Raw genomic sequence first — 20,942 nt, forward strand, 5'->3', positions numbered from 1 at the left:
ACCACCAACCAAGCAGCAGTGCCCACGGAGCCAGAGGCAGCCCAGACCCTCCTTGGCCCTATGGGGAGCCTAGGGCTAGGTGAGAACTAGGCAAGCGCTGCGATCCTGAGCCAAGCCGCCTTGGGGCTGAGCTTTGTTCCCCGAGCTCAGTTTCCCTTTGCAGAGTGCAGCTCCTAGGAGCGCGTTCTGTGCCGTTTCGCAGCTAGGCCCTAGGTGGGTCCGTCCCTAGCTGGCTATGGGTGGGTTGCCAGGGCCAGTGCACACAGGGCTTCTTCCTGCCAAATCAGCCTTCTCCGCGAAGGAGAACACGTTTGGAGTTGGTTTCACGGTGCGGAGACCACCAGCCAAGCAGCAGTGCCCACGGAGCCAGAGGCAGCCCAGACCCTCCTTGGCCCTATGGGGAGCCTAGGGCTAGGTGAGAACTAGGCAAGCGCTGCGATCCTGAGCCAAGCCGCCTTGGGGCTGAGCTTTGTTCCCCGAGCACAGTTTCCCTTTGCAGAGTGCAGCTCCTAGGAGCGCGTTTTGTGCCGTTTCGCAGCTAGGCCCTAGGTGGGTCCCTCCCTAGCTGGCTATGGGTGGGTTGCCAGGGCCAGTGCACACAGGGCTTCTTCCTGCCAAATCAGCCTTCTCCGCGAAGGAGAACACGTTTGGAGTTGGTTTCAAGGTGCGGAGACCACCAGCCAAGCAGCAGTGCCCACGGAGCCAGAGGCAGCCCAGACCCTCCTTGGCCCTATGGGGAGCCTAGGGCTAGGTGAGAAGTAGGCAAGCGCTGCGATCCTGAGCCAAGCCGCCTTGGGGCTGAGCTTTGTTCCCCGAGCACAGTTTCCCTTTGCAGAGTGCAGCTCCTAGGAGCGCGTTCTGTGCCGTTTCGCAGCTAGGCCCTAGGTGGGTCCCTCCCTAGCTGGCTATGGGTGGGTTGCCAGGGCCAGTGCACACAGGGCTTCTTCCTGCCAAATCAGCCTTCTCCGCGAAGGAGAACACGTTTGGAGTTGGTTTCAAGGTGCGGAGACCACCAGCCAAGCAGCAGTGCCCACGGAGCCAGAGGCAGCCCAGACCCTCCTTGGCCCTATGGGGAGCCTAGGGCTAGGTGAGAACTAGGCAAGCGCTGCGATCCTGAGCCAAGCCGCCTTGGGGCTGAGCTTTGTTCCCCGAGCACAGTTTCCCTTTGCAGAGTGCAGCTCCTAGGAGCGCGTTTTGTGCCGTTTCGCAGCTAGGCCCTAGGTGGGTCCGTCCCTAGCTGGCTGTGGGTGGGTTGCCAGGGCCAGTGCACACAGGGCTTCTTCCTGCCAAATCAGCCTTCTCCGCGAAGGAGAACACGTTTGGAGTTGGTTTCAAGCTGCGGAGACCACCAACCAAGCAGCAGTGCCCACGGAGCCAGAAGCAGCCCAGACCCTCCTTGGCCCTATGGGGCGCCTAGGGCTAGGTGAGAACTAGGCAAGCGCTGCGATCCTGAGCCAAGCCGCCTTGGGGCTGAGCTTTGTTCCCCGAGCTCAGTTTCCCTTTGCAGAGTGCAGCTCCTAGGAGCGCGTTTTGTGCCGTTTCGCAGCTAGGCCCTAGGTGGGTCCCTCCCTAGCTGGCTATGGGTGGGTTGCCAGGGCCAGTGCACACAGGGCTTCTTCCTGCCAAATCAGCCTTCTCCGCGAAGGAGAACACGTTTGGAGTTGGTTTCACGGTGCGGAGACCACCAGCCAAGCAGCAGTGCCCACGGAGCCAGAGGCAGCCCAGACCCTCCTTGGCCCTATGGGGAGCCTAGGGCTAGGTGAGAACTAGGCAAGCGCTGCGATCCTGAGCCAAGCCGCCTTGGGGCTGAGCTTTGTTCCCCGAGCACAGTTTCCCTTTGCAGAGTGCAGCTCCTAGGAGCGCGTTCTGTGCCGTTTCGCAGCTAGGCCCTAGGTGGGTCCGTCCCTAGCTGGCTATGGGTGGGTTGCCAGGGCCAGTGCACACAGGGCTTCTTCCTGCCAAATCAGCCTTCTCCGCGAAGGAGAACACGATTGGAGTTGGCTTCAAGGTGCGGAGACCACCAGCCAAGCAGCAGTGCCCATGGAGCCAGAGGCAGCCCAGACCCTCCTTGGCCCTATGGGGAGCCTAGGGCTAGGTGAGAAGTAGGCAAGCGCTGCGATCCTGAGCCAAGCCGCCTTGGGGCTGAGCTTTGTTCCCCGAGCACAGTTTCCCTTTGCAGAGTGCAGCTCCTAGGAGCGCGTTCTGTGCCGTTTCGCAGCTAGGCCCTAGGTGGGTCCCTCCCTAGCTGGCTATGGGTGGGTTGCCAGGGCCAGTGCACACAGGGCTTCTTCCTGCCAAATCAGCCTTCTCCGCGAAGGAGAACACGTTTGGAGTTGGCTTCAAGGTGCGGAGACCACCAGCCAAGCAGCAGTGCCCACGGAGCCAGAGGCAGCCCAGACCCTCCTTGGCCCTATGGGGAGCCTAGGGCTAGGTGAGAACTAGGCAAGCGCTGCGATCCTGAGCCAAGCCGCCTTGGGGCTGAGCTTTGTTCCCCGAGCACAGTTTCCCTTTGCAGAGTGCAGCTCCTAGGAGCGCGTTTTGTGCCGTTTCGCAGCTAGGCCCTAGGTGGGTCCGTCCCTAGCTGGCTGTGGGTGGGTTGCCAGGGCCAGTGCACACAGGGCTTCTTCCTGCCAAATCAGCCTTCTCCGCGAAGGAGAACACGTTTGGAGTTGGTTTCAAGCTGCAGAGACCACCAGCCAAGCAGCAGTGCCCACGGAGCCAGAGGCAGCCCAGACCCTCCTTGGCCCTATGGGGCGCCTAGGGCTAGGTGAGAACTAGGCAAGCGCTGCGATCCTGAGCCAAGCCGCCTTGGGGCTGAGCTTTGTTCCCCGAGCTCAGTTTCCCTTTGCAGAGTGCAGCTCCTAGGAGCGCGTTTTGTGCCGTTTCGCAGCTAGGCCCTAGGTGGGTCCCTCCCTAGCTGGCTGTGGGTGGGTTGCCAGGGCCAGTGCACACAGGGCTTCTTCCTGCCAAATCAGCCTTCTCCGCGAAGGAGAACACGTTTGGAGTTGGTTTCAAGGTGCGGAGACCACCAGCCAAGCAGCAGTGCCCACGGAGCCAGAGGCAGCCCAGACCCTCCTTGGCCCTATGGGGAGCCTAGGGCTAGGTGAGAACTAGGCAAGCGCTGCGATCCTGAGCCAAGCCGCCTTGGGGCTGAGCTTTGTTCCCCGAGCACAGTTTCCCTTTGCAGAGTGCAGCTCCTAGGAGCGCGTTTTGTGCCGTTTCGCAGCTAGGCCCTAGGTGGGTCCGTCCCTAGCTGGCTATGGGTGGGTTGCCAGGGCCAGTGCACACAGGGCTTCTTCCTGCCAAATCAGCCTTCTCCGCGAAGGAGAACACGTTTGGAGTTGGTTTCAAGCTGCGGAGACCACCAGCCAAGCAGCAGTGCCCACGGAGCCAGAGGCAGCCCAGACCCTCCTTGGCCCTATGGGGAGCCTAGGGCTAGGTGAGAACTAGGCAAGCGCTGCGATCCTGAGCCAAGCCGCCTTGGGGCTGAGGTTTGTTCCCCGAGCACAGTTTCCCTTTGCAGAGTGCAGCTCCTAGGAGCGCGTTTTGTGCCGTTTCGCAGCTAGGCCCTAGGTGGGTCCGTCCCTAGCTGGCTATGGGTGGGTTGCCAGGGCCAGTGCACACAGGGCTTCTTCCTGCCAAATCAGCCTTCTCCGCGAAGGAGAACACGTTTGGAGTTGGTTTCAAGGTGCGGAGACCACCAACCAAGCAGCAGTGCCCACGGAGCCAGAGGCAGCCCAGACCCTCCTGGGCCCTATGGGGAGCCTAGGGCTAGGTGAGAACTAGGCAAGCGCTGCGATCCTGAGCCAAGCCGCCTTGGGGCTGAGCTTTGTTCCCCGAGCTCAGTTTCCCTTTGCAGAGTGCAGCTCCTAGGAGCGTGTTTTGTGCCGTTTCGCAGCTAGGCCCTAGGTGGGTCCGTCCCTAGCTGGCTATGGGTGGGTTGCCAGGGCCAGTGCACACAGGGCTTCTTCCTGCCAAATCAGCCTTCTCCGCGAAGGAGAACACGTTTGGAGTTGGTTTCAAGGTGCGGAGACCACCAACCAAGCAGCAGTGCCCACGGAGCCAGAGGCAGCCCAGACCCTCCTTGGCCCTATGGGGAGCCTAGGGCTAGGTGAGAACTAGGCAAGCGCTGCGATCCTGAGCCAAGCCGCCTTGGGGCTGAGCTTTGTTCCCCGAGCTCAGTTTCCCTTTGCAGAGTGCAGCTCCTAGGAGCGCGTTCTGTGCCGTTTCGCAGCTAGGCCCTAGGTGGGTCCGTCCCTAGCTGGCTATGGGTGGGTTGCCAGGGCCAGTGCACACAGGGCTTCTTCCTGCCAAATCAGCCTTCTCCGCGAAGGAGAACACGTTTGGAGTTGGTTTCAAGGTGCGGAGACCACCAGCCAAGCAGCAGTGCCCACGGAGCCAGAGGCAGCCCAGACCCTCCTTGGCCCTATGGGGAGCCTAGGGCTAGGTGAGAACTAGGCAAGCGCTGCGATCCTGAGCCAAGCCGCCTTGGGGCTGAGCTTTGTTCCCGAGCACAGTTTCCCTTTGCAGAGTGCAGCTCCTAGGAGCGCGTTTTGTGCCGATTCGCAGCTAGGCCCTAGGTGGGTCCCTCCCTAGCTGGCTATGGGTGGGTTGCCAGGGCCAGTGCACACAGGGCTTCTTCCTGCCAAATCAGCCTTCTCCGCGAAGGAGAACACGTTTGGAGTTGGTTTCAAGGTGCGGAGACCACCAGCCAAGCAGCAGTGCCCACGGAGCCAGAGGCAGCCCAGACCCTCCTTGGCCCTATGGGGAGCCTAGGGCTAGGTGAGAACTAGGCAAGCGCTGCGATCCTGAGCCAAGCCGCCTTGGGGCTGAGCTTTGTTCCCCGAGCACAGTTTCCCTTTGCAGAGTGCAGCTCCTAGGAGCGCGTTCTGTGCCGTTTCGCAGCTAGGCCCTAGGTGGGTCCCTCCCTAGCTGGCTATGGGTGGGTTGCCAGGGCCAGTGCACACAGGGCTTCTTCCTGCCAAATCAGCCTTCTCCGCGAAGGAGAACACGTTTGGAGTTGGCCTCAAGGTGCGGAGACCACCAGCCAAGCAGCAGTGCCCATGGAGCCAGAGGCAGCCCAGACCCTCCTTGGCCCTATGGGGAGCCTAGGGCTAGGTGAGAACTAGGCAAGCGCTGCGATCCTGAGCCAAGCCGCCTTGGGGCTGAGCTTTGTTCCCCGAGCACAGTTTCCCTTTGCAGAGTGCAGCTCCTAGGAGCGCGTTTTGTGCCGTTTCGCAGCTAGGCCCTAGGTGGGTCCCTCCCTAGCTGGCTGTGGGTGGGTTGCCAGGGCCAGTGCACACAGGGCTTCTTCCTGCCAAATCAGCCTTCTCCGCGAAGGAGAACACGTTTGGAGTTGGTTTCAAGGTGCGGAGACCACCAACCAAGCAGCAGTGCCCACGGAGCCAGAGGCAGCCCAGACCCTCCTTGGCCCTATGGGGAGCCTAGGGCTAGGTGAGAACTAGGCAAGCGCTGCGATCCTGAGCCAAGCCGCCTTGGGGCTGAGCTTTGTTCCCCGAGCACAGTTTCCCTTTGCAGAGTGCAGCTCCTAGGAGCGCGTTTTGTGCCGTTTCGCAGCTAGGCCCTAGGTGGGTCCCTCCCTAGCTGGCTATGGGTGGGTTGCTAGGGCCAGTGCACACAGGGCTTCTTCCTGCCAAATCAGCCTTCTCCGCGAAGGAGAACACGTTTGGAGTTGGTTTCAAGCTGCGGAGACCACCAGCCAAGCAGCAGTGCCCACGGAGCCAGAGGCAGCCCAGACCCTCCTTGACCCTATGGGGAGCCTAGGGCTAGGTGAGAACTAGGCAAGCGCTGCGATCCTGAGCCAAGCCGCCTTGGGGCTGAGGTTTGTTCACCGAGCACAGTTTCCCTTTGCAGAGTGCAGCTCCTAGGAGCGCGTTTTGTGCCGTTTCGCAGCTAGGCCCTAGGTGGGTCCGTCCCTAGCTGGCTATGGGTGGGTTGCCAGGGCCAGTGCACACAGGGCTTCTTCCTGCCAAATCAGCCTTCTCCGCGAAGGAGAACACGTTTGGAGTTGGTTTCAAGGTGCGGAGACCACCAACCAAGCAGCAGTGCCCACGGAGCCAGAGGCAGCCCAGACCCTCCTGGGCCCTATGGGGAGCCTAGGGCTAGGTGAGAACTAGGCAAGCGCTGCGATCCTGAGCCAAGCCGCCTTGGGGCTGAGCTTTGTTCCCCGAGCTCAGTTTCCCTTTGCAGAGTGCAGCTCCTAGGAGCGCGTTTTGTGCCGTTTCGCAGCTAGGCCCTAGGTGGGTCCGTCCCTAGCTGGCTATGGGTGGGTTGCCAGGGCCAGTGCACACAGGGCTTCTTCCTGCCAAATCAGCCTTCTCCGCGAAGGAGAACACGTTTGGAGTTGGTTTCACGGTGCGGAGACCACCAGCCAAGCAGCAGTGCCCACGGAGCCAGAGGCAGCCCAGACCCTCCTTGGCCCTATGGGGAGCCTAGGGCTAGGTGAGAACTAGGCAAGCGCTGCGATCCTGAGCCAAGCCGCCTTGGGGCTGAGCTTTGTTCCCCGAGCACAGTTTCCCTTTGCAGAGTGCAGCTCCTAGGAGCGCGTTCTGTGCCGTTTCGCAGCTAGGCCCTAGGTGGGTCCGTCCCTAGCTGGCTATGGGTGGGTTGCCAGGGCCAGTGCACACAGGGCTTCTTCCTGCCAAATCAGCCTTCTCCGCGAAGGAGAACACGTTTGGAGTTGGCTTCAAGGTGCGGAGACCACCAGCCAAGCAGCAGTGCCCATGGAGCCAGAGGCAGCCCAGACCCTCCTTGGCCCTATGGGGAGCCTAGGGCTAGGTGAGAACTAGGCAAGCGCTGCGATCCTGAGCCAAGCCGCCTTGGGGCTGAGCTTTGTTCCCCGAGCACACTTTCCCTTTGCAGAGTGCAGCTCCTACGAGCGCGTTCTGTGCCGTTTCGCAGCTAGGCCCTAGGTGGGTCCCTCCCTAGCTGGCTATGGGTGGGTTGCCAGGGCCAGTGCACACAGGGCTTCTTCCTGCCAAATCAGCCTTCTCCGCGAAGGAGAACACGTTTGGAGTTGGTTTCAAGGTGCGGAGACCACCAGCCAAGCAGCAGTGCCCACGGAGCCAGAGGCAGCCCAGACCCTCCTTGGCCCTATGGGGAGCCTAGGGCTAGGTGAGAACTAGGCAAGCGCTGCGATCCTGAGCCAAGCCGCCTTGGGGCTGAGCTTTGTTCCCCGAGCACAGTTTCCCTTTGCAGAGTGCAGCTCCTAGGAGCGCGTTTTGTGCCGTTTCGCAGCTAGGCCCTAGGTGGGTCCCTCCCTAGCTGGCTATGGGTGGGTTGCTAGGGCCAGTGCACACAGGGCTTCTTCCTGCCAAATCAGCCTTCTCCGCGAAGGAGAACACGTTTGGAGTTGGTTTCAAGCTGCGGAGACCACCAGCCAAGCAGCAGTGCCCACGGAGCCAGAGGCAGCCCAGACCCTCCTTGACCCTATGGGGAGCCTAGGGCTAGGTGAGAACTAGGCAAGCGCTGCGATCCTGAGCCAAGCCGCCTTGGGGCTGAGGTTTGTTCCCCGAGCACAGTTTCCCTTTGCAGAGTGCAGCTCCTAGGAGCGCGTTTTGTGCCGTTTCGCAGCTAGGCCCTAGGTGGGTCCGTCCCTAGCTGGCTATGGGTGGGTTGCCAGGGCCAGTGCACACAGGGCTTCTTCCTGCCAAATCAGCCTTCTCCGCGAAGGAGAACACGTTTGGAGTTGGTTTCAAGCTGCGGAGACCACCAACCAAGCAGCAGTGCCCACGGAGCCAGAGGCAGCCCAGACCCTCCTGGGCCCTATGGGGAGCCTAGGGCTAGGTGAGAACTAGGCAAGCGCTGCGATCCTGAGCCAAGCCGCCTTGGGGCTGAGCTTTGTTCCCCGAGCTCAGTTTCCCTTTGCAGAGTGCAGCTCCTAGGAGCGTGTTTTGTGCCGTTTCGCAGCTAGGCCCTAGGTGGGTCCGTCCCTAGCTGGCTATGGGTGGGTTGCCAGGGCCAGTGCACACAGGGCTTCTTCCTGCCAAATCAGCCTTCTCCGCGAAGGAGAACACGTTTGGAGTTGGTTTCAAGGTGCGGAGACCACCAACCAAGCAGCAGTGCCCACGGAGCCAGAGGCAGCCCAGACCCTCCTTGACCCTATGGGGAGCCTAGGGCTAGGTGAGAACTAGGCAAGCGCTGCGATCCTGAGCCAAGCCGCCTTGGGGCTGAGGTTTGTTCACCGAGCACAGTTTCCCTTTGCAGAGTGCAGCTCCTAGGAGCGCGTTTTGTGCCGTTTCGCAGCTAGGCCCTAGGTGGGTCCGTCCCTAGCTGGCTATGGGTGGGTTGCCAGGGCCAGTGCACACAGGGCTTCTTCCTGCCAAATCAGCCTTCTCCGCGAAGGAGAACACGTTTGGAGTTGGTTTCAAGGTGCGGAGACCACCAACCAAGCAGCAGTGCCCACGGAGCCAGAGGCAGCCCAGACCCTCCTGGGCCCTATGGGGAGCCTAGGGCTAGGTGAGAACTAGGCAAGCGCTGCGATCCTGAGCCAAGCCGCCTTGGGGCTGAGCTTTGTTCCCCGAGCTCAGTTTCCCTTTGCAGAGTGCAGCTCCTAGGAGCGCGTTTTGTGCCGTTTCGCAGCTAGGCCCTAGGTGGGTCCGTCCCTAGCTGGCTATGGGTGGGTTGCCAGGGCCAGTGCACACAGGGCTTCTTCCTGCCAAATCAGCCTTCTCCGCGAAGGAGAACACGTTTGGAGTTGGTTTCACGGTGCGGAGACCACCAGCCAAGCAGCAGTGCCCACGGAGCCAGAGGCAGCCCAGACCCTCCTTGGCCCTATGGGGAGCCTAGGGCTAGGTGAGAACTAGGCAAGCGCTGCGATCCTGAGCCAAGCCGCCTTGGGGCTGAGCTTTGTTCCCCGAGCACAGTTTCCCTTTGCAGAGTGCAGCTCCTAGGAGCGCGTTCTGTGCCGTTTCGCAGCTAGGCCCTAGGTGGGTCCGTCCCTAGCTGGCTATGGGTGGGTTGCCAGGGCCAGTGCACACAGGGCTTCTTCCTGCCAAATCAGCCTTCTCCGCGAAGGAGAACACGTTTGGAGTTGGCTTCAAGGTGCGGAGACCACCAGCCAAGCAGCAGTGCCCATGGAGCCAGAGGCAGCCCAGACCCTCCTTGGCCCTATGGGGAGCCTAGGGCTAGGTGAGAACTAGGCAAGCGCTGCGATCCTGAGCCAAGCCGCCTTGGGGCTGAGCTTTGTTCCCCGAGCACAGTTTCCCTTTGCAGAGTGCAGCTCCTAGGAGCGCGTTCTGTGCCGTTTCGCAGCTAGGCCCTAGGTGGGTCCCTCCCTAGCTGGCTATGGGTGGGTTGCCAGGGCCAGTGCACACAGGGCTTCTTCCTGCCAAATCAGCCTTCTCCGCGAAGGAGAACACGTTTGGAGTTGGCTTCAAGGTGCGGAGACCACCAGCCAAGCAGCAGTGCCCATGGAGCCAGAGGCAGCCCAGACCCTCCTTGGCCCTATGGGGAGCCTAGGGCTAGGTGAGAACTAGGCAAGCGCTGCGATCCTGAGCCAAGCCGCCTTGGGGCTGAGCTTTGTTCCCCGAGCACAGTTTCCCTTTGCAGAGTGCAGCTCCTAGGAGCGCGTTTTGTGCCGTTTCGCAGCTAGGCCCTAGGTGGGTCCGTCCCTAGCTGGCTGTGGGTGGGTTGCCAGGGCCAGTGCACACAGGGCTTCTTCCTGCCAAATCAGCCTTCTCCGCGAAGGAGAACACGTTTGGAGTTGGTTTCAAGCTGCAGAGACCACCAGCCAAGCAGCAGTGCCCACGGAGCCAGAGGCAGCCCAGACCCTCCTTGGCCCTATGGGGCGCCTAGGGCTAGGTGAGAACTAGGCAAGCGCTGCGATCCTGAGCCAAGCCGCCTTGGGGCTGAGCTTTGTTCCCCGAGCTCAGTTTCCCTTTGCAGAGTGCAGCTCCTAGGAGCGCGTTTTGTGCCGTTTCGCAGCTAGGCCCTAGGTGGGTCCCTCCCTAGCTGGCTGTGGGTGGGTTGCCAGGGCCAGTGCACACAGGGCTTCTTCCTGCCAAATCAGCCTTCTCCGCGAAGGAGAACACGTTTGGAGTTGGTTTCAAGGTGCGGAGACCACCAGCCAAGCAGCAGTGCCCACGGAGCCAGAGGCAGCCCAGACCCTCCTTGGCCCTATGGGGAGCCTAGGGCTAGGTGAGAACTAGGCAAGCGCTGCGATCCTGAGCCAAGCCGCCTTGGGGCTGAGCTTTGTTCCCCGAGCACAGTTTCCCTTTGCAGAGTGCAGCTCCTAGGAGCGCGTTTTGTGCCGTTTCGCAGCTAGGCCCTAGGTGGGTCCGTCCCTAGCTGGCTATGGGTGGGTTGCCAGGGCCAGTGCACACAGGGCTTCTTCCTGCCAAATCAGCCTTCTCCGCGAAGGAGAACACGTTTGGAGTTGGTTTCAAGCTGCGGAGACCACCAGCCAAGCAGCAGTGCCCACGGAGCCAGAGGCAGCCCAGACCCTCCTTGGCCCTATGGGGAGCCTAGGGCTAGGTGAGAACTAGGCAAGCGCTGCGATCCTGAGCCAAGCCGCCTTGGGGCTGAGGTTTGTTCCCCGAGCACAGTTTCCCTTTGCAGAGTGCAGCTCCTAGGAGCGCGTTTTGTGCCGTTTCGCAGCTAGGCCCTAGGTGGGTCCGTCCCTAGCTGGCTATGGGTGGGTTGCCAGGGCCAGTGCACACAGGGCTTCTTCCTGCCAAATCAGCCTTCTCCGCGAAGGAGAACACGTTTGGAGTTGGTTTCAAGGTGCGGAGACCACCAACCAAGCAGCAGTGCCCACGGAGCCAGAGGCAGCCCAGACCCTCCTGGGCCCTATGGGGAGCCTAGGGCTAGGTGAGAACTAGGCAAGCGCTGCGATCCTGAGCCAAGCCGCCTTGGGGCTGAGCTTTGTTCCCCGAGCACAGTTTCCCTTTGCAGAGTGCAGCTCCTAGGAGCGCGTTCTGTGCCGTTTCGCAGCTAGGCCCTAGGTGGGTCCGTCCCTAGCTGGCTATGGGTGGGTTGCCAGGGCCAGTGCACACAGGGCTTCTTCCTGCCAAATCAGCCTTCTCCGCGAAGGAGAACACGTTTGGAGTTGGCTTCAAGGTGCGGAGACCACCAGCCAAGCAGCAGTGCCCATGGAGCCAGAGGCAGCCCAGACCCTCCTTGGCCCTATGGGGAGCCTAGGGCTAGGTGAGAACTAGGCAAGCGCTGCGATCCTGAGCCAAGCCGCCTTGGGGCTGAGCTTTGTTCCCCGAGCACACTTTCCCTTTGCAGAGTGCAGCTCCTAGGAGCGCGTTTTGTGCCGTTTCGCAGCTAGGCCCTAAGTGGGTCCGTCCCTAGCTGGCTGTGGGTGGGTTGCCAGGGCCAGTGCACACAGGGCTTCTTCCTGCCAAATCAGCCTTCTCCGCGAAGGAGAACACGTTTGGAGTTGGTTTCAAGCTGCGGAGACCACCAACCAAGCAGCAGTGCCCACGGAGCCAGAGGCAGCCCAGACCCTCCTTGGCCCAATGGGGCGCCTAGGGCTAGGTGAGAACTAGGCAAGCGCTGCGATCCTGAGCCAAGCCGCCTTGGGGCTGAGCTTTGTTCCCCGAGCTCAGTTTCCCTTTGCAGAGTGCAGCTCCTAGGAGCGCGTTTTGTGCCGTTTCGCAGCTAGGCCCTAGGTGGGTCCGTCCCTAGCTGGCTATGGGTGGGTTGCCAGGGCCAGTGCACACAGGGCTTCTTCCTGCCAAATCAGCCTTCTCCGCGAAGGAGAACACGTTTGGAGTTGGTTTCAAGGTGCGGAGACCACCAGCCAAGCAGCAGTGCCCACGGAGCCAGAGGCAGCCCAGACCCTCCTTGGCCCTATGGGGAGCCTAGGGCTAGGTGAGAACTAGACAAGCGCTGCGATCCTGAGCCAAGCCGCCTTGGGGCTGAGCTTTGTTCCCCGAGCTCAGTTTCCCTTTGCAGAGTGCAGCTCCTACGAGCGCGTTCTGTGCCGTTTCGCAGCTAGGCCCTAGGTGGGTCCCTCCCTAGCTGGCTATGGGTGGGTTGCCAGGGCCAGTGCACACAGGGCTTCTTCCTGCCAAATCAGCCTTCTCCGCGAAGGAGAACACGTTTGGAGTTGGTTTCAAGGTGCGGAGACCAACAGCCAAGCAGCAGTGCCCACGGAGCCAGAGGCAGCCCAGACCCTCCTTGGCCCTATGGGGAGCCTAGGGCTAGGTGAGAACTAGGCAAGCGCTGCGATCCTGAGCCAAGCCGCCTTGGGGCTGAGCTTTGTTCCCCGAGCACAGTTTCCCTTTGCAGAGTGCAGCTCCTAGGAGCGCGTTTTGTGCCGTTTCGCAGCTAGGCCCTAGGTGGGTCCCTCCCTAGCTGGCTATGGGTGGGTTGCTAGGGCCAGTGCACACAGGGCTTCTTCCTGCCAAATCAGCCTTCTCCGCGAAGGAGAACACGTTTGGAGTTGGTTTCAAGCTGCGGAGACCACCAGCCAAGCAGCAGTGCCCACGGAGCCAGAGGCAGCCCAGACCCTCCTTGACCCTATGGGGAGCCTAGGGCTAGGTGAGAACTAGGCAAGCGCTGCGATCCTGAGCCAAGCCGCCTTGGGGCTGAGGTTTGTTCCCCGAGCACAGTTTCCCTTTGCAGAGTGCAGCTCCTAGGAGCGCGTTTTGTGCCGTTTCGCAGCTAGGCCCTAGGTGGGTCCGTCCCTAGCTGGCTATGGGTGGGTTGCCAGGGCCAGTGCACACAGGGCTTCTTCCTGCCAAATCAGCCTTCTCCGCGAAGGAGAACACGTTTGGAGTTGGTTTCAAGGTGCGGAGACCACCAACCAAGCAGCAGTGCCCACGGAGCCAGAGGCAGCCCAGACCCTCCTGGGCCCTATGGGGAGCCTAGGGCTAGGTGAGAACTAGGCAAGCGCTGCGATCCTGAGCCAAGCCGCCTTGGGGCTGAGCTTTGTTCCCCGAGCTCAGTTTCCCTTTGCAGAGTGCAGCTCCTAGGAGCGTGTTTTGTGCCGTTTCGCAGCTAGGCCCTAGGTGGGTCCCTCCCTAGCTGGCTATGGGTGGGTTGCCAGGGCCAGTGCACACAGGGCTTCTTCCTGCCAAATCAGCCTTCTCCGCGAAGGAGAACACGTTTGGAGTTGGTTTCAAGGTGCGGAGACCACCAACCAAGCAGCAGTGCCCACGGAGCCAGAGGCAGCCCAGACCCTCCTTGACCCTATGGGGAGCCTAGGGCTAGGTGAGAACTAGGCAAGCGCTGCGATCCTGAGCCAAGCCGCCTTGGGGCTGAGGTTTGTTCACCGAGCACAGTTTCCCTTTGCAGAGTGCAGCTCCTAGGAGCGCGTTTTGTGCCGTTTCGCAGCTAGGCCCTAGGTGGGTCCGTCCCTAGCTGGCTATGGGTGGGTTGCCAGGGCCAGTGCACACAGGGCTTCTTCCTGCCAAATCAGCCTTCTCCGCGAAGGAGAACACGTTTGGAGTTGGTTTCAAGGTGCGGAGACCACCAACCAAGCAGCAGTGCCCACGGAGCCAGAGGCAGCCCAGACCCTCCTGGGCCCTATGGGGAGCCTAGGGCTAGGTGAGAACTAGGCAAGCGCTGCGATCCTGAGCCAAGCCGCCTTGGGGCTGAGCTTTGTTCCCCGAGCTCAGTTTCCCTTTGCAGAGTGCAGCTCCTAGGAGCGCGTTTTGTGCCGTTTCGCAGCTAGGCCCTAGGTGGGTCCGTCCCTAGCTGGCTATGGGTGGGTTGCCAGGGCCAGTGCACACAGGGCTTCTTCCTGCCAAATCAGCCTTCTCCGCGAAGGAGAACACGTTTGGAGTTGGTTTCACGGTGCGGAGACCACCAGCCAAGCAGCAGTGCCCACGGAGCCAGAGGCAGCCCAGACCCTCCTTGGCCCTATGGGGAGCCTAGGGCTAGGTGAGAACTAGGCAAGCGCTGCGATCCTGAGCCAAGCCGCCTTGGGGCTGAGCTTTGTTCCCCGAGCACAGTTTCCCTTTGCAGAGTGCAGCTCCTAGGAGCGCGTTCTGTGCCGTTTCGCAGCTAGGCCCTAGGTGGGTCCGTCCCTAGCTGGCTATGGGTGGGTTGCCAGGGCCAGTGCACACAGGGCTTCTTCCTGCCAAATCAGCCTTCTCCGCGAAGGAGAACACGTTTGGAGTTGGCTTCAAGGTGCGGAGACCACCAGCCAAGCAGCAGTGCCCATGGAGCCAGAGGCAGCCCAGACCCTCCTTGGCCCTATGGGGAGCCTAGGGCTAGGTGAGAAGTAGGCAAGCGCTGCGATCCTGAGCCAAGCCGCCTTGGGGCTGAGCTTTGTTCCCCGAGCACAGTTTCCCTTTGCAGAGTGCAGCTCCTAGGAGCGCGTTCTGTGCCGTTTCGCAGCTAGGCCCTAGGTGGGTCCCTCCCTAGCTGGCTATGGGTGGGTTGCCAGGGCCAGTGCACACAGGGCTTCTTCCTGCCAAATCAGCCTTCTCCGCGAAGGAGAACACGTTTGGAGTTGGCTTCAAGGTGCGGAGACCACCAGCCAAGCAGCAGTGCCCATGGAGCCAGAGGCAGCCCAGACCCTCCTTGGCCCTATGGGGAGCCTAGGGCTAGGTGAGAACTAGGCAAGCGCTGCGATCCTGAGCCAAGCCGCCTTGGGGCTGAGCTTTGTTCCCCGAGCACAGTTTCCCTTTGCAGAGTGCAGCTCCTAGGAGCGCGTTTTGTGCCGTTTCGCAGCTAGGCCCTAGGTGGGTCCGTCCCTAGCTGGCTGTGGGTGGGTTGCCAGGGCCAGTGCACACAGGGCTTCTTCCTGCCAAATCAGCCTTCTCCGCGAAGGAGAACACGTTTGGAGTTGGTTTCAAGCTGCAGAGACCACCAGCCAAGCAGCAGTGCCCACGGAGCCAGAGGCAGCCCAGACCCTCCTTGGCCCTATGGGGCGCCTAGGGCTAGGTGAGAACTAGGCAAGCGCTGCGATCCTGAGCCAAGCCGCCTTGGGGCTGAGCTTTGTTCCCCGAGCTCAGTTTCCCTTTGCAGAGTGCAGCTCCTAGGAGCGCGTTTTGTGCCGTTTCGCAGCTAGGCCCTAGGTGGGTCCCTCCCTAGCTGGCTGTGGGTGGGTTGCCAGGGCCAGTGCACACAGGGCTTCTTCCTGCCAAATCAGCCTTCTCCGCGAAGGAGAACACGTTTGGAGTTGGTTTCAAGGTGCGGAGACCACCAGCCAAGCAGCAGTGCCCACGGAGCCAGAGGCAGCCCAGACCCTCCTTGGCCCTATGGGGAGCCTAGGGCTAGGTGAGAACTAGGCAAGCGCTGCGATCCTGAGCCAAGCCGCCTTGGGGCTGAGCTTTGTTCCCCGAGCACAGTTTCCCTTTGCAGAGTGCAGCTCCTAGGAGCGCGTTTTGTGCCGTTTCGCAGCTAGGCCCTAGGTGGGTCCGTCCCTAGCTGGCTATGGGTGGGTTGCCAGGGCCAGTGCACACAGGGCTTCTTCCTGCCAAATCAGCCTTCTCCGCGAAGGAGAACACGTTTGGAGTTGGTTTCAAGCTGCGGAGACCACCAGCCAAGCAGCAGTGCCCACGGAGCCAGAGGCAGCCCAGACCCTCCTTGGCCCTATGGGGAGCCTAGGGCTAGGTGAGAACTAGGCAAGCGCTGCGATCCTGAGCCAAGCCGCCTTGGGGCTGAGGTTTGTTCCCCGAGCACAGTTTCCCTTTGCAGAGTGCAGCTCCTAGGAGCGCGTTTTGTGCCGTTTCGCAGCTAGGCCCTAGGTGGGTCCGTCCCTAGCTGGCTATGGGTGGGTTGCCAGGGCCAGTGCACACAGGGCTTCTTCCTGCCAAATCAGCCTTCTCCGCGAAGGAGAACACGTTTGGAGTTGGTTTCAAGGTGCGGAGACCACCAACCAAGCAGCAGTGCCCACGGAGCCAGAGGCAGCCCAGACCCTCCTGGGCCCTATGGGGAGCCTAGGGCTAGGTGAGAACTAGGCAAGCGCTGCGATCCTGAGCCAAGCCGCCTTGGGGCTGAGCTTTGTTCCCCGAGCTCAGTTTCCCTTTGCAGAGTGCAGCTCCTAGGAGCGTGTTTTGTGCCGTTTCGCAGCTAGGCCCTAGGTGGGTCCGTCCCTAGCTGGCTATGGGTGGGTTGCCAGGGCCAGTGCACACAGGGCTTCTTCCTGCCAAATCAGCCTTCTCCGCGAAGGAGAACACGTTTGGAGTTGGTTTCAAGGTGCGGAGACCACCAACCAAGCAGCAGTGCCCACGGAGCCAGAGGCAGCCCAGACCCTCCTTGGCCCTATGGGGAGCCTAGGGCTAGGTGAGAACTAGGCAAGCGCTGCGATCCTGAGCCAAGCCGCCTTGGGGCTGAGCTTTATTCCCCGAGCTCAGTTTCCCTTTGCAGAGTGCAGCTCCTAGGAGCGCGTTCTGTGCCGTTTCGCAGCTAGGCCCTAGGTGGGTCCGTCCCTAGCTGGCTATGGGTGGGTTGCCAGGGCCAGTGCACACAGGGCTTCTTCCTGCCAAATCAGCCTTCTCCGCGAAGGAGAACACGTTTGGAGTTGGTTTCACGGTGCGGAGACCACCAGCCAAGCAGCAGTGCCCACGGAGCCAGAGGCAGCCCAGACCCTCCTTGGCCCTATGGGGAGCCTAGGGCTAGGTGAGAACTAGGCAAGCGCTGCGATCCTGAGCCAAGCCGCCTTGGGGCTGAGCTTTGTTCCCGAGCACAGTTTCCCTTTGCAGAGTGCAGCTCCTAGGAGCGCGTTTTGTGCCGATTCGCAGCTAGGCCCTAGGTGGGTCCCTCCCTAGCTGGCTATGGGTGGGTTGCCAGGGCCAGTGCACACAGGGCTTCTTCCTGCCAAATCAGCCTTCTCCGCGAAGGAGAACACGTTTGGAGTTGGTTTCACGGTGCGGAGACCACCAGCCAAGCAGCAGTGCCCACGGAGCCAGAGGCAGCCCAGACCCTCCTTGGCCCTATGGGGAGCCTAGGGCTAGGTGAGAAGTAGGCAAGCGCTGCGATCCTGAGCCAAGCCGCCTTGGGGCTGAGCTTTGTTCCCCGAGCACAGTTTCCCTTTGCAGAGTGCAGCTCCTAGGAGCGCGTTCTGTGCCGTTTCGCAGCTAGGCCCTAGGTGGGTCCCTCCCTAGCTGGCTATGGGTGGGTTGCCAGGGCCAGTGCACACAGGGCTTCTTCCTGCCAAATCAGCCTTCTCCGCGAAGGAGAACACGTTTGGAGTTGGCCTCAAGGTGCGGAGACCACCAGCCAAGCAGCAGTGCCCATGGAGCCAGAGGCAGCCCAGACCCTCCTTGGCCCTATGGGGAGCCTAGGGCTAGGTGAGAACTAGGCAAGCGCTGCGATCCTGAGCCAAGCCGCCTTGGGGCTGAGCTTTGTTCCCCGAGCACAGTTTCCCTTTGCAGAGTGCAGCTCCTAGGAGCGCGTTTTGTGCCGTTTCGCAGCTAGGCCCTAGGTGGGTCCGTCCCTAGCTGGCTGTGGGTGGGTTGCCAGGGCCAGTGCACACAGGGCTTCTTCCTGCCAAATCAGCCTTCTCCGCGAAGGAGAACACGTTTGGAGTTGGTTTCAAGCTGCAGAGACCACCAACCAAGCAGCAGTGCCCACGGAGCCAGAAGCAGCCCAGACCCTCCTTGGCCCTATGGGGCGCCTAGGGCTAGGTGAGAACTAGGCAAGCGCTGCGATCCTGAGCCAAGCCGCCTTGGGGCTGAGCTTTGTTCCCCGAGCTCAGTTTCCCTTTGCAGAGTGCAGCTCCTAGGAGCGCGTTTTGTGCCGTTTCGCAGCTAGGCCCTAGGTGGGTCCCTCCCTAGCTGGCTATGGGTGGGTTGCCAGGGCCAGTGCACACAGGGCTTCTTCCTGCCAAATCAGCCTTCTCCGCGAAGGAGAACACGTTTGGAGTTGGTTTCAAGGTGCGGAGACCACCAGCCAAGCAGCAGTGCCCACGGAGCCAGAGGCAGCCCAGACCCTCCTTGGCCCTATGGGGAGCCTAGGGCTAGGTGAGAACTAGGCAAGCGCTGCGATCCTGAGCCAAGCCGCCTTGGGGCTGAGCTTTGTTCCCCGAGCACAGTTTCCCTTTGCAGAGTGCAGCTCCTAGGAGCGCGTTTTGTGCCGTTTCGCAGCTAGGCCCTAGGTGGGTCCCTCCCTAGCTGGCTATGGGTGGGTTGCTAGGGCCAGTGCACACAGGGCTTCTTCCTGCCAAATCAGCCTTCTCCGCGAAGGAGAACACGTTTGGAGTTGGTTTCAAGCTGCGGAGACCACCAGCCAAGCAGCAGTGCCCACGGAGCCAGAGGCAGCCCAGACCCTCCTTGACCCTATGGGGAGCCTAGGGCTAGGTGAGAACTAGGCAAGCGCTGCGATCCTGAGCCAAGCCGCCTTGGGGCTGAGGTTTGTTCCCCGAGCACAGTTTCCCTTTGCAGAGTGCAGCTCCTAGGAGCGCGTTTTGTGCCGTTTCGCAGCTAGGCCCTAGGTGGGTCCGTCCCTAGCTGGCTATGGGTGGGTTGCCAGGGCCAGTGCACACAGGGCTTCTTCCTGCCAAATCAGCCTTCTCCGCGAAGGAGAACACGTTTGGAGTTGGTTTCAAGGTGCGGAGACCACCAACCAAGCAGCAGTGCCCACGGAGCCAGAGGCAGCCCAGACCCTCCTGGGCCCTATGGGGAGCCTAGGGCTAGGTGAGAACTAGGCAAGCGCTGCGATCCTGAGCCAAGCCGCCTTGGGGCTGAGCTTTGTTCCCCGAGCACAGTTTCCCTTTGCAGAGTGCAGCTCCTAGGAGCGCGTTTTGTGCCGTTTCGCAGCTAGGCCCTAGGTGGGTCCCTCCCTAGCTGGCTATGGGTGGGTTGCCAGGGCCAGTGCACACAGGGCTTCTTCCTGCCAAATCAGCCTTCTCCGCGAAGGAGAACACGTTTGGAGTTGGTTTCAAGCTGCGGAGACCACCAGCCAAGCAGCAGTGCCCACGGAGCCAGAGGCAGCCCAGACCCTCCTTGACCCTATGGGGAGCCTAGGGCTAGGTGAGAACTAGGCAAGCGCTGCGATCCTGAGCCAAGCCGCCTTGGGGCTGAGGTTTGTTCCCCGAGCACAGTTTCCCTTTGCAGAGTGCAGCTCCTAGGAGCGCGTTTTGTGCCGTTTCGCAGCTAGGCCCTAGGTGGGTCCGTCCCTAGCTGGCTATGGGTGGGTTGCCAGGGCCAGTGCACACAGGGCTTCTTCCTGCCAAATCAGCCTTCTCCGCGAAGGAGAACAGGTTTGGAGTTGGCTTCAAGGTGCGGAGACCACCAACCAAGCAGCAGTGCCCACGGAGCCAGAGGCAGCCCAGACCCTCCTGGGCCCTATGGGGAGCCTAGGGCTAGGTGAGAACTAGGCAAGCGCTGCGATCCTGAGCCAAGCCGCCTTGGGGCTGAGCTTTGTTCCCCGAGCTCAGTTTCCCTTTGCAGAGTGCAGCTCCTAGGAGCGCGTTTTGTGCCGTTTCGCAGCTAGGCCCTAGGTGGGTCCGTCCCTAGCTGGCTATGGGTGGGTTGCCAGGGCCAGAGCACACAGGGCTTCTTCCTGCCAAATCAGCCTTCTCCGCGAAGGAGAACACGTTTGGAGTTGGTTTCACGGTGCGGAGACCACCAGCCAAGCAGCAGTGCCCACGGAGCCAGAGGCAGCCCAGACCCTCCTTGGCCCTATGGGGAGCCTAGGGCTAGGTGAGAACTAGGCAAGCGCTGCGATCCTGAGCCAAGCCGCCTTGGGGCTGAGCTTTGTTCCCCGAGCACACTTTCCCTTTGCAGAGTGCAGCTCCTAGGAGCGCGTTTTGTGCCGTTTCGCAGCTAGGCCCTAAGTGGGTCCGTCCCTAGCTGGCTGTGGGTGGGTTGCCAGGGCCAGTGCACACAGGGCTTCTTCCTGCCAAATCAGCCTTCTCCGCGAAGGAGAACACGTTTGGAGTTGGTTTCAAGCTGCGGAGACCACCAACCAAGCAGCAGTGCCCACGGAGCCAGAGGCAGCCCAGACCCTCCTTGGCCCAATGGGGCGCCTAGGGCTAGGTGAGAACTAGGCAAGCGCTGCGATCCTGAGCCAAGCCGCCTTGGGGCTGAGCTTTGTTCCCCGAGCTCAGTTTCCCTTTGCAGAGTGCAGCTCCTAGGAGCGCGTTTTGTGCCGTTTCGCAGCTAGGCCCTAGGTGGGTCCCTCCCTAGCTGGCTATGGGTGGGTTGCCAGGGCCAGTGCACACAGGGCTTCTTCCTGCCAAATCAGCCTTCTCCGCGAAGGAGAACACGTTTGGAGTTGGTTTCAAGGTGGGGAGACCACCAGCCAAGCAGCAGTGCCCACGGAGCCAGAGGCAGCCCAGACCCTCCTTGGCCCTAAGGGGAGCCTAGGGCTAGGTGAGAACTAGGCAAGCGCTGCGATCCTGAGCCAAGCCGCCTTGGGGCTGAGCTTTGTTCCCCGAGCTCAGTTTCCCTTTGCAGAGTGCAGCTCCTACGAGCGCATTCTGTGCCGTTTCGCAGCTAGGCCCTAGGTGGGTCCCTCCCTAGCTGGCTATGGGTGGGTTGCCAGGGCCAGTGCACACAGGGCTTCTTCCTGCCAAATCAGCCTTCTCCGCGAAGGAGAACACGTTTGGAGTTGGTTTCAAGGTGCGGAGACCACCAGCCAAGCAGCAGTGCCCACGGAGCCAGAGGCAGCCCAGACCCTCCTTGGCCCTATGGGGAGCCTAGGGCTAGGTGAGAACTAGGCAAGCGCTGCGATCCTGAGCCAAGCCGCCTTGGGGCTGAGCTTTGTTCCCCGAGCACAGTTTCCCTTTGCAGAGTGCAGCTCCTAGGAGCGCGTTTTGTGCCGTTTCGCAGCTAGGCCCTAGGTGGGTCCCTCCCTAGCTGGCTATGGGTGGGTTGCTAGGGCCAGTGCACACAGGGCTTCTTCCTGCCAAATCAGCCTTCTCCGCGAAGGAGAACACGTTTGGAGTTGGTTTCAAGCTGCGGAGACCACCAGCCAAGCAGCAGTGCCCACGGAGCCAGAGGCAGCCCAGACCCTCCTTGACCCTATGGGGAGCCTAGGGCTAGGTGAGAACTAGGCAAGCGCTGCGATCCTGAGCC

Source organism: Sus scrofa, chromosome 11 (assembly GCF_054392235.1).
Source record: "Sus scrofa isolate SSC_HxYL_T2T_F1_AM1 chromosome 11, Sscrofa_HxYL_maternal_Yorkshire_Landrace_v2.0, whole genome shotgun sequence".
Classification (NCBI taxonomy): domain Eukaryota; kingdom Metazoa; phylum Chordata; class Mammalia; order Artiodactyla; family Suidae; genus Sus; species Sus scrofa.